Source organism: Symphalangus syndactylus, chromosome 18 (assembly GCF_028878055.3).
Source record: "Symphalangus syndactylus isolate Jambi chromosome 18, NHGRI_mSymSyn1-v2.1_pri, whole genome shotgun sequence".
Taxonomy (NCBI): domain Eukaryota; kingdom Metazoa; phylum Chordata; class Mammalia; order Primates; family Hylobatidae; genus Symphalangus; species Symphalangus syndactylus.
This window is the reverse complement of record NC_072440.2, coordinates 60,599,186-60,611,807: the sequence shown is the minus strand read 5'-3', so window position 1 is coordinate 60,611,807 and position 12,622 is coordinate 60,599,186. Positions and strand designations below refer to the sequence as shown.

Sequence of the window (12,622 nt, the reverse complement as noted above, 5' to 3'; positions counted from 1 at the left end):
TCAAAGTTTGACAGAGAAGGATGACCCACAGGAGCAGCCTTGCTGTGCTTGAGGATTGTTGGACACTTGAAATGAGCGTCTGATCACTTCTTGGCTGAAGTCCGCCTGGGCCCCTTTGGTGAAGGCTAAGCTATCAGAGTCAACCACCACTCTTGCCCCACCCTGTTCAAATACCCTGCCGTCGGGGTTGATAACTGTATCCAGTGAACATCTGTATTGGAATCCGGAGCATCCACCTCCCTCCACCTGCAGCCTGAGGAATTCTGATCCTTTGGTGATTTCCAGAAGCCTCTGGACGCAGCTGTCTCTGAGGCGGATCTGCCCTTCGCAGGCCTCGGGGCTGGAGGACACGCCCAGAGTCCCAGGGAGGCCGCCAGGAGCCAGCCCCTCTGCCAGGGAGTGACCGCTCTCTGCCTCGCGGCCCTTAAGGACAACCTCCGGGCGGCAGCCATCTTCCTCCACCCAGGAGATCAATTTCTTTGTTGAAGTTCAACCTAAGGCTATAGCACTCATTCACTGAGGTTCCTAAGAAACCTCAGTCTATCCTAGGAAACCTCCTGCTGAGACCTGCCCCGCACTGACACCTGGTGGTAAGATATAAAAACACACCCTCCATGGTGGGATCAGATTGTGCGCCTGCTCCGCCCCCACCCCGCCCTCTCCTCGGTGGTGGGGTAGCGGGATGGTGGAAAGGGAACCGAGAGCTAGCTCCTAGAAGTTTAGGTATCTGGGATTGAGATTGGAGTGGGGCTACACCTCCTTCTCTGTTTTCAGTACCAGCCATAGCTCTGTGACTGTGCATCTAGTTTCTTTCCTCTTTGCAGACATTGGCCACTTGTGAAATTAATTGTATTCCCTCTTTGCATTGTCTTCCAGGACACCTGGAAGCAGTGTACAGTTCACTATTAGCAACTGGATAGAATCGTATGGCAGGAATTTAGAAGAGGAGCTTAATCTCTGAGTCCACATTCCTTCCCCTGGGCCTCATTTTCCTACCTTACTTTATATTTAGTTTTCTGATGATGTTCCGGACATCCTTCCAGCCACTTTTTTTTTTAATTTTTTTTATTTTTTGAGACGGAGTCTGGCTCTGTAGCCCAGGCTGGAGTGCAGTGGCGCGATCTCGGCTCACTGCAAGCTCCGCCTCCCGGGTTCACGCCATTCTCCTGCCTCAGCCTCTCCGAGTAGCTGGGACTACAGGCACCCGCCACCACGCCCGGCTAATTTTTTTTGTATTTTTAGTAGAGACGGGGTTTCACCGTGGTCTCGATCTCCTGACCTCGTGATCCGCCCGCCTCGGCCTCCCAAAGTGCTGGGATTACAAGCGTGAGCCACCGCGCCCGGCCCTTCCAGCCACTTTAACTCTCCTCTTTTTAAGGGACAGGAGGGACAAAGCAAGGTTATACATTCAGAAAGAGCTTGCTTACCTTCTGCAAGTCTCAGTTTCCTCCCCTATAAAGTGGGCACAAGAATCCCTGCCTTGGAGGGTTTTGTGTGTGTTTCAGGAGATGCTGGGTTAATATTAGTGTCCACCCTATTTCCCACGTCCCCAACCTCCAGGCTCTCTGCCACTTATGTGATGCAGGCTAGGATGCAAAGGAGATCAACAGCACAGATCACTTTTTCCCCAGCGCCATCTGTGCTCTGCAGGCCCAGTGGGTGCCCCTACTAGAGCCTTGTACCCTGAGCCCAGTCCCTACCTGCCTTCTGGAAGATGTTGGCTCCAGAATTCTCTGCCTCCCTCCTGTAGGCATTGTGGCATTCACAGCTGATTTGCAGAGAGCCCAGATGCATCTCATAAATAAGGAATGTACTGTTCTGCAGGACGGCTGTGGCGTGGCTGTGTGGGGGTGGGCAGGCTGGAGTAGACAGGAACAACGAGAGGCAGGGAGGACTGTACAGGGGCTGCTGACCAGGTGGAAGATGATGGGAGCCTCAGAAGGTGTCATGGGACAGGGTCAGGGAGAGGGCTGTATGCGGCCAGGATCTGGATGCAGATTGTTGGGACTGAAATTTGGCTCAGACCCCTTCTAGTTGTGTCTGTTTGTCTTCAGTTTCCTTGTCTATAAAATGGGGAGAGATTGTGTATCCCCGGCATCACTGGACTGTTAGTAGCTATTGCATTTATAGCATTTATCCCAGAACCTGAAACACAGTAAATGCTCAGTAAGTGTTATTATCTGCCCCAAACTGTCTTAGTGCTTTCCCCAAGAGCTTTGTGTTGTTTGCACTATGAGGAATAATGAGGGTGGTGTGGGAGTCGGCCTCTGTGTCTGCAGAGAGGACCACAGGCCACAGGAAGAGACAAGTAGATGGGATCAAGGTGACAGGAACAGATGTTCAGAGCAAGAGATGAAGACACCATCATCAACCCAGACAAGCCAGGTAAGTCCCTGAAAGGGGACTGCATTTCTGCAGCCATTTCAAGGTGGGCACTTGAGACATTTGATTGGCTTTTAAAGGAAAGACTGACCTTTAGAAGGCATAAGGAGCTGGGGTCCCTGGAGACCCTGGGATGACACTGTCAGCATGGCTGTATTGAAACAGAGACCTCAGGCAAGCCACCTTTCTTCTCTGAGTCTCTGTTCCATCTATAAGGTGGTTTCTGAGAAGCCCTCCAGAACCACAGCATTTGAAGCTTCAAGATTTAGTCATTCTTCTGGCAAACATACGTGGAAGGCCTCCTGTGTAGCAGACCCTTCACCATGCCCTGGAGATGCTGGGGTGCGACAATAAAGTAGGCTTCTCCTGTGATGAACCTCACGGGTTAGTTGTGGGGGTGATGGGGACGTGGGGGGTGGAGAGAGAGAGAGGGAGAGGGAGAGAGAGAGAGGGAGAGAGAGAGAGAGATTGGGTACAACAGAAAAGCAAACGGATATGTAATTCTAAACTGAAATCAGCCCAGAAGGAGAGGGGCCCCAGTCAATCCAGGGACCTAAAAGTCAGGGAAGTTTCCCTGGAGGCCATGAGGCTGGGCTGCTCCTGGAGGTGTGTGCCTGGGGTGGGAGCGTGCTGAAGGATGAGGGTGGAACCATGGGCTGGGGGCCAGCGAGGGCAGGGTAAGATTGCAAGGGAAGGTAAAGGTTGCTGTCCATCTTGAGACCAGAGGGGCTGTGAGCAGGGGAGTGATGAGGTCAGCTTTGCATTTCCAGAATCTTCAGGCTGCTGCAGCAAGGAGAACAGATTGGAAGGAAGCCCAGTAGGGGATGTTGGAGGCCGGGACCACGGTGGTGGCGGCTTGGTGGGAGGGGGAATGACTTGGCGAAATGCTCCAGAGCATCGATGGGGCTTGGAGTGCACTGGGTGTGGGGGCGTGGGAGAAGGAAGGGCGACTGCAAAACTGGAGGAAGGGTGCCTTTGTAAAGTCTCCTGCAGAGCTTGTCTTCCCCATCCCAATTCCTTCTAGCCCCATCTCTGGCTCTGTCAGCATCTGCCCATACAGGAAAAAAGATGAGACTCATCTCCTGTGGCTGAGAGGTGGCGGCAGGGGGGTGGGGAGGAGGGAAGGCAGCCGCTGTGCTGGCGGCTGTGGTCTGCACCTTTCTCTGAGCCGCAGCAGAAGCAGCAGCAGAAGCCGCTGCAGCAGAGAGAGGATGGCCAGGCTGCAGCACCTGCTGGGGCGACTGGGAGGGCGGGAGAGCAGGTGCAGGGCGTCTGGAGGGGGTCTGTTTGCAGATGGATGAGAGCAACACACACTCTGTCCCCCTTCTCTGTTGTCTGGACACAAAAGCCCAGACAAAGAAGCAGCAGGGATGGGGACACGGCCCTGCACGCACGTAGGCAAGCACACACACTGGAGACAAAAGAGAGGCAGAGGCGAGGTGCACGGAGTGGGGAGCCTGGGGGCAGGGGGAGGCTCCCTGCGACCTCAGGCAAGGTCTCCTGGCCTCCTGAGCCTTGCTGTGTGCACCATAAAATAAAGATGCTGGGGGAAACCAGTGGTCTTTGGACTTTGATAGTTTGATGGTTTTTTTTTTTTTTTTTTTTTTTTTTTGTCTTAATGGAAAATGGGTCATAGACTCCATAAAGTAGAGGATACATTTTCAGGTCCCGCCAATGGAGAAAAGACCTGATGATTTTTTTAAGTGCCACTAATGTAGTATAGCGTCTACACTACCCTGAATTATAGTCAAAGCAACAGCATCTGCTCAACAGAAAGAACAGCAACTGTGTCTGTGGACTGGACTTGATATGTGTGTGCACTGCAGACAGTGTTGGTGTCTGTTTAGCTTCTAAGATCCTTTATAATAACTAACCAGGTATAAGAACTCTAGGTCTTGTGGGGAGTCTCTAATGGCCTTGAGAGAGAAAGAGACAGAGAGTGAGAGGGAGAGAGCGAGAGAGTGAGACAGAGAGAGAGAGAGAGAGAGAGAGAGACTACCAGGCTGAAGTCAAATCACTTGCATGAGGCCCAAAAGCTGGGAGCAGGAACCACAGAATATTCACAGGAAGGAGGAAAAAATTCAGAAAAATAATAGTTCAAAGTCATATTTCATACGAATATGAGAGTGAGAGAGCGAGAGAGAGAGAGAGAGCGAGAGAGAGAGAGAGAGAGCATTTACTGAGCACTGAGACAAGGTCCATGTGTTTTCTGCACTCAGACCACTTAATTCTTTCAAAAGCCCTGCAAGTGAGGTTATGTAATTTCCATTCTACAGAAGAGGAAACCGAAGCCCAGAGGGTTGAAGTTCCCTGCCCAAAGTCACATGGTGGGTAAGGGGCAAGGGTGGGATTCAAATTTAGTTCTGTCTGACTCCTGAGTCCATGTATTTGCTGCCCACCCTGGCTGGGAGGAAGGCAGAGAAAGGAAACAAGACAGAGAGTCAGGTGGTAAAGACCCTGGCAGTCCCTGGTGGGTTCCTCCCCACTATTCCTGCAGACAGAAGGAGACCAGGCCCCGGGTGCTGCCCATCACCTCTCAAAGCCTGTTTCCTTGTGTGCCCAACGCAGACAACAGTGCCCAGCTCATGGAGGCTGTTGTGTCAATTGGATGAGGGCACATGCTTGGTCTGTGCAAGGGGCAGCCTGGAGGTGGCAAGAAGTTGATGTCCAGGCATCATCCTTCAACCATAAGAGATAAAAGTGGGTGGAGGGCAGGGCACGGTGGCTCATGCCTGTAATCCCAGCACTTTGGGACACTGAGGCGGGTGAATCACGATGTCAAGAGATTGAGACCATTCTGGCCAACAGGTGAAACCCCATCTCTACTAAAAATACAAAAATTAGCTGGGCGTGGTGGCATGTGCCTGTAGTCCCAGCTACTTGGAAGGCTGAGGCAGCAGAATCGCTTGAACCTGGGAGGCGGAAGTTGCAGTGAGCCAAGATCACACCACTGCACTCCAGCCTGGCAACACAGCAAGACTCCGTCTCAAAAAAAAAAAAAAAAACAACGGTGGGTGGAGGAGTTCCACGACATCCTCCACCTGGGGTAGAACATGTCAGGTGTGTCCGGCAGTCTCCCAGAAGACCTCAGCAGGACTGAGTTCTAGTCGCTAACAACTTGCTAATAGTTATGGAGTAAATTGTGCTCCCTCCATTCAAATTCTTATGTTGAATCCTTAACCCCCAATGTGACTACATTGGAAGATAGGGCCTCTAAAGAGGTAATTAAGGTAGAATGAGGTAGAAAGGGTGAGACCCTAATCTGACAGGACCGATGTCCTTATGAGAAGAGGGAGAGACACCTGGGTTATGTGTGCACAGAGAAAAGACCACATGAGGATACAGTGAGAAGCTGCCATCTGTGAATCGAAGAGAGAGGCCGCAGGAGAAGTTGACTCTGCTGCTACCTTGGTCTTGGACTTCCAGCCTCCTTAAGTTGTTTGTTAAGACACCTTAGTCTATGGTATTTTGTTATGACTGTCCTTGCTGGCAAGTATCCTCTTTAATGTACCTATTCCAGCTTTCTCTTCTTCCCTGTCTCCCTAACCTGCTCCCTTATCCAAGGCTTCCTGGTACCAATACCTCCGAAATAAGCAACTTACATTTGAATCCATGTCTCAGGATCTGTATCTGGGGTGATCCAGGCTTATATTCCCCATTTGTCCTTTATCTAGAGAGACTGCTGGCCTTCACACATTTAGGCGCCATGGGGGGCAGGACAGAGATAAGATTTTGGAGACCACTGAGCTCTAGTTGACCATGGCATTGATCCTGAGCCCATGCCCAGATGAACAGACCCTGGAGTGACCCAAACACGGCAGTGGGGTCATTGTTCAGCTGGCTGAGGGGTGGTGCATCCCTTCCTAGGGGAGTGAAGGATTCAGGATGATGTAGATGGGTTTTTAGAGAGGCTGAGGGCAGCTTCTGGAATCAGACAGCACTGGGTTTCTTTTTTTTTTTTTTTTTTTTTTTTTAAGACGGAGTCTCGCTCTGTTGCCCAGGCTGGAGTGCAGTGGCACAATCTCGGCTCACTGCAAGCTCCGCCTCCTGGGTTCAAGCCATTCTCCTGCCTCAGCCTCTCCGAGTAGCTGGGACTACAGGCGCCCGCCACCACGCCCGGCTAATTTTTTGTATTTTTAGTAGAGACGGGGTTTCACCGTGGTCTCGATCTCCTGACCTCGTGATCCGCCCGCCTCGGCCTCCCAAAGTGCTGGGATTACAAGCGTGAGCCACCGCGCCCGGCCTAGCACTGGGTTTCAATCTCAGGTTTACTACATTCTAGCTGGCTGACCTTGGATAAGTCACTTTCCCTCTCTAATCCTCGCTTTCCTTACCAGATGGAGATGACACCGATACTTCCTTAGAGGGCGCTAAGACAGAGTGTGGGTAAAGCACTTGGAAAGTCTGGTAAGTAAGTGGGCAAGGGGTCAAGTTCATTGCATCTGATGGTGATTACAGGGCCGGGGAGGGGGTGGCAGGGTAATAATTTTGTAGTTTCAGGGAATTGTTGAAAGGCACATTCCTTCTGGGCCATACCAAATGCAGCTCTCCTCTCCTCTGCTCTACAAACACTCACTGCTGAACTCAGGGAGCCCCATGCTCACCACAGGTAAAGATGGCCGCTTTGATGAGTCAAATGAGATTTTCTATCCGGGTAAAACCAGGAGCTGTTTGCTCAGGGAACAGCTGTCAGAAAAGAGACCCCCTGATCCCCTGATGGACCAGTCTCCATCAGTAACATGGCTGGAGGGAAGACAAAATTTGGCCTTTCCCAGAGCCCTTCCTCCAAGGGCTATGGGTGTGGCCCGGCAGACAAGTGGAGCTGGGAATATGGGAGGGTGTATGTGAGGAAGCCCACCTTGCTACTGACTCCATAATCCCTCTGACTAAGGCAAAGTGGGGGAATAGAAAAGGAAACGTGGAACAGAGGGGTATGTACCCAAAAGAACAGAAAAGAAGGATTCAAACAAATACTTGCACATGCATGTTCATAGCAGTGCTATTCACATTAGCCAAAGGGTGGAAACAACCCATATGCCCATCAATGGATGAATGGATGAATAAATTGTGTTCTGTTCATACAATGGAATATTATTCAGTCATAAAAGGAATAAAGTGCTGAGCCATGCTACAATGTGGATGAACCTCAAAAACATTATGCCAAGTGAAAGAAGCCAGCACAAAAGGTCATATATGACAATGGGCTGGAGGGGACACTGGGAAGTAACCGCTTAAGGGTGTGGGGTGTTATTTTGGGAGTGATGAAAATGTCTTGGAACTAGCTAGACCTGGTGGCAGCATAACATTGTGAATGTACTCAGTGCCACTGAATCATACACTTTAAATGGTTAGTTTTAGAGGATGCGACTTCCCTTTCTTTTCTGTTTGTTTCTTTCTCTTTTTGAGACAGAGTTTTGCTCTGTTCCCCATGCTGGAGTGCAGTGGTGCAATCAGAGCTCACTGCATCCTCTAATGCCTAGGGTCAAGTGATCCTCTTCGCTCAGCCGTCCATGTAGCTGGGACCACAGGCACACACTACCATGCCTGGCTAATATTTAAAAGGTCTCTGTAGAGATGCGGTGGAGCTGGGGGTCGGTCTCATTATGTTGCCCAGGCTGGTCTTGAGTTCCTAGACTCAAGCGATCTTCCCACCTCAACCTGCCAAAGCGCTGGAATTACAGGTGTGAAGCACTGTGCCCGACCTTAGATTATGTGAATTTCCTATCTCTCTCTCTCTTTATTTATGTATTTATGTATTTATTTTTTTTGAGACGGAGTCTGGCTCTGCCGCCCAGGCTGGAGTGCAGTGGCATGATCTCAGCTCACTGCAACCTCCAATTCCCGGGTTCAAGCAATTCTCCTGCCTCAGCCTCCTGAGTAGCTGGGATTACAGGCGCCTGCCACCACGCCCGGCTAATTTTTGTATTTTTAGTAGAGACGGGGATTTCACCATGTTGGTCAGGCTGGTCTCAAACTCCCGACCTCGTGATCTGCCCGCCTCAGCCTCCCAAAGTGCCGGGATTACAGGCATGAGCCACTGCGCCTGGCCCTCTCTCTCTTTTTTTAAAGAGGCACCCAGTGGGCTGATAACAGAATTGCAATGGGAACCCTGGCCTCCGGAGCCACTCTTGTTTCTCCAAAGGCTGTTCTAGGACTAAAGAGAAGAGAGGCTCAGGCTCCCCTTTCCTTGATATGTTGCCAGTGTCAGAATTCTCTTGGAAATCTGGGGTTTCAGAGTGGTATCATGCAGAGCAGGAATACTGACGTGTCTCTTTGGGGTACTCTTATCTGCTCATGGGCTCCTGGGGTCCAAGTTAGTCCTACACATGTTTCCTGGAAGGTGAGAACTCTTGGCCAGTTGTGGTGAGGATGATGTTTACCATCTCGGGGCATGCTCTTCCTAGCATATGTCCTAAGTCTACCCACAGGATAAGGTGAGAGTCACAGTTACATTGATGGGGAGGAGAGAAGGATGCCAGCTCTACTTCTCAAACCAGGCTTAAACTGCAAAGGATGTCCAACCCTCCGTAGAGCAATGGAAGATGCTAGGGAAGACTTTGCTCACCACAAAGGCACTCAACAAATGGGCAAAAGGAGGGCAAAGGACCAGCTGAATCCCCCAGGAGAGCTAGTCTGGTCTGCCCCATGATACAGAAATGTACCATGTCAGAGAACTGGGAGCAGAGGAGGCCCACACTGGTATTGGCATCTGCTGAACATGAGGGTCCACTCCCTCCTTGCGTTACTCAGTTCACGGCTTGTCCCGAGTCCATCTGAGTTAAACAGTCTATTTGCAGTGAGCCACAGTATCCTCTAATGGTCACCCCTTTTGCTCCCCTACACCACCTCCCCACTGCTTGCCTTGAAAAGATTTTGTAACAGCGAAACAGTAGAAGAACTAACATAACTAACTCAATTTTTGTTTAAGGGGCCTTTTTCCATTCCTGTACGTAGGCTAGAATAATTTTAGAGCACTGAGATAATATGCAGAAAAAAGCAATCATGTAGTTTTTAAAAACTAACTCTGGGATTAAAGGAGAAGTATGTAAATAATCTGTGTTTTGTTAAAGATTTATAAAAGCATTGTGACCTGACCAAGGGCAAAGAAGTTCTCAACCTTCTTGGACCCTCACTGGTGCCCAGGTGTCAGTGGTAATTAGTCATCTGTTTATCCCAATTCAACCCCCCTTCTCTTCCCCTCTGCTCTGTCACCCAGGTTGGAGTGTAGTGGTGCGATCTCAGGTCACTGCAACCTCCGCCTCCCAGGTTCAAGTGATTCTCCTGCCTCAGCCTCCTGAGTAGCTGGGATTACAGGTGCATGCCACCATGTCTGGCTAATCTTTGTATTTTTAGTAGAGACAGAGTTTCACCATATTGGCCAGACTGGTCTCGAACTCTTGACCTCAGGTGATCCACCCACCTCGGCCTCCCAAAGTGCTGGGATTACAGGTGTGAGCCACCACGCTCAGCCTCTTCCTCTTGATTTTAGCATAAAAACAGCATAACATTTGTACTGACTTAATATGACTTAATACAGTACTTTAGAACAATAAATAGTACATTAACTTATTGGTTTTACTAGCTCTTTAAGTAAACCTGATTTTCCTCCCATCAACCCATATCTCTGGTGTCTGGCTTTCAAGCAGTGAGCAGCCAAACCTAGGTTTGATTATAATATCTCTAGAACCAAAGACGCTTGGAGACAGGATCATAGATTCACTATTGCTCATCCTTAAGAGGCCCCAGGGAATAGGATGAAGTGTGAAAGTTTGGGGTGAACAGGTGGCTTCATTTTTTTCCAAGTAGATATTGGAAATGATAGACTGACACTCAGGAGAATTTGGGAATGGATTATGAAACAGGTGGCTTGGGAATACTTAAGAAAGGAAGTGGTGACCTCTATGTATCCCCTGTATTCAGTTAGAATGTGTTATGCCAAATTATATTTCCCTTTTTGTTTGTGTCTAGGGAGACTAGACTGGTGAATTAGGGGGAAGTCGTAGACCTGTGTGATGACAAAAGCTCAGGCAGGAGGATCCCTTGAGCCTAAGAGTTCAAGGCTGCAGTGAGCTACGATCCTTGTCACTGCACTCCAGCCTGGGCAACAGGGCAAGACCTTGTCTCAAAACATTTATTTATTTATTATTTTTAAATTTTTTTGAGACAGGGTCTTGCTCTGTTGCCCAGGCTGGAGTGAGTGGCGCAATCTCGGCTCACTGCAAGCTCCGCCTCCCGGGTTCATGCCATTCCCCTGCCTCAGCCTCTGGAGTAGCCGGGACTACAGGCGCCTGCCACCACACCCGGCTAATTTTTTGTATTTTTTTAGTAGAGACAGGGTTTCACCGTGTTAGCCAGGATGGTCTCGATCTCCTGACCTCGTGATCCACCCGCCTCGGCCTCCCAAAGTGCTGGGATTACAGGCGTGAGCCACCGTGCCCCGCCAAAACATTTTTAAAAAAGGACTTTTGTGATTACATTGGTCCCACCCTGATAGTGGGCTGCGTACTCTGGGCAATGCTGTGACCACACACTGCCTTGCCTTTTCTCTAACTCTTTCACATGGGTCTTACCACCTGGGCAAGACTGTTAACTCTGCCAGGGTAGGAGGCTGTGTCTAAAGCCTCCTTGGGACTCTCAAGCTTCCTGCAATGGTCTTGGGCTGGGCACATTGGAAATGTCTTATAGGTTTGTTGAACTGGATTTGTATTTTCTGAAGACCAGGGCTGGTCCCAGCAACAGATGTGTAGTCCAGAGAAAGCTGGGGAAGTTGGAATCTAAAAGGACAGGCTTAAATCTGCCTGAGTCCCTTACAGTGTCTGTGGGCAGCTCTTATTGCCTCTCTGAGCCTCTTTATGTGAACAATGAAGATGATAAACAATATTCACAGAAATGTGACAAAAGAGATGTTGTAGTTTAATAATATAAATGTCGTGAGTCCTTACTAGGTGCCAGGAACTGTGCTAAGCACACTTCCTTCATTTAGCCTGATGATGTGGATTCCATTATTATCTCTACTTTATGGACAAGTAACCGAGGAAGGGTGTGGAGCTTGCCTAAGGTCACATCTGGTCAGAGGCATGGGCAGAACTGAAATGTAAACCCAGAATAGTCTGGTTCTGAAGGTCGCTGGAATGTTCTAGCACAGTGGTTCTCCAGCTTGACTGTGCATCAGAATTCCTTGGTGGGCTTGCTGAAACATAGATGTCTGGGCCTTCCTTTCTTTCCCCAGGGCTCACTGCAGCTGGGACTACAGGCACACACCACCAGGCCTGGCTAATTTTTTTGTAGTTTTTGTGGAAATAAGGTTTTGCTTTGTTGCCCAGGCTGGTCTGGAACTCCTGGGCTCAAGCAAGCCTGTCCCCCAGGCTTCCCAAAGTTCTGGGGTTATAGGCAGGAGTGAGCCACCACACCCAGCCTGAATTGTATTTTTCTTTTCTTTCTTTTTTCTTTTCTTTCCTTTTTTCTTTTTTTTGAGATGGAGTTTCACTCTTGTTGCCCAGGCTGGAGTGCAATGGTATGATCTCGACTCACCGCAACCTCCGCCTCCCGGGTTCAAGCGATTCTCCTGCATCACCCTCCGGAGTAGCTGGGATTACAGGCATGTGCCACCACGCCTGGCTAATTTTGTAGTTTTAGTAGAGATGGGGTTTCTCCATGTTGGTCAGGCTGGTCTTGAACTCCTGACCTCAAGTGATCCACCCGCCTCAGCCTCCCAAAGTGCTGGGATTACAGGGGTGAGCCGCCGCGCCCGCCCCTGAACTGGATTTCTAACACGTTCTCAAGCAATGTGGATGCTGCAGCTCTAGAACCACTACTTCAGGACCACTTCCTAGCATCCCTACTCTAGAAAATAGTAGGTACTAAGAAGAGGGCAGTTAAATAAAAGACTAAGCCGGGCGCGGTGGCTAGCGCCTGTAGTCCCAGCTACTCCGAAGGCTGAGGCGGGGGCAGGAGGACTGCTTGAACCCAGGAGTTGGGGGATGCGGTGAGCTATGATTGTGCCGCTGCACTTCAGCCGGGGTGACAGAGTGAGGTCCCATCTCCAAAATAATAAGAATAAATAATAATAACAAATTAAAGATTAAACCTGTAAATGTTGTTAGGCCAAATGCTGTACACGCATGAAGTTAACAGTTATGGGTTCAAATCTGGACTCCACCATAACCATGTGCATAAAGAGGCATACACCTGAGGTCTTGCTGGTTAAACCCTTGGCACTATTCCAGGACAAGCGTCTTCT

General features: G+C 49.7%; 1 pseudogene; it reads right to left on the bottom strand.

Moving 5' to 3' along the window:
- Positions 1–452, bottom strand: LOC129468418 (iron-sulfur cluster assembly 2 homolog, mitochondrial-like; annotated as a pseudogene).
- Positions 453–12,622: the final 12,170 nt, after the last annotated feature.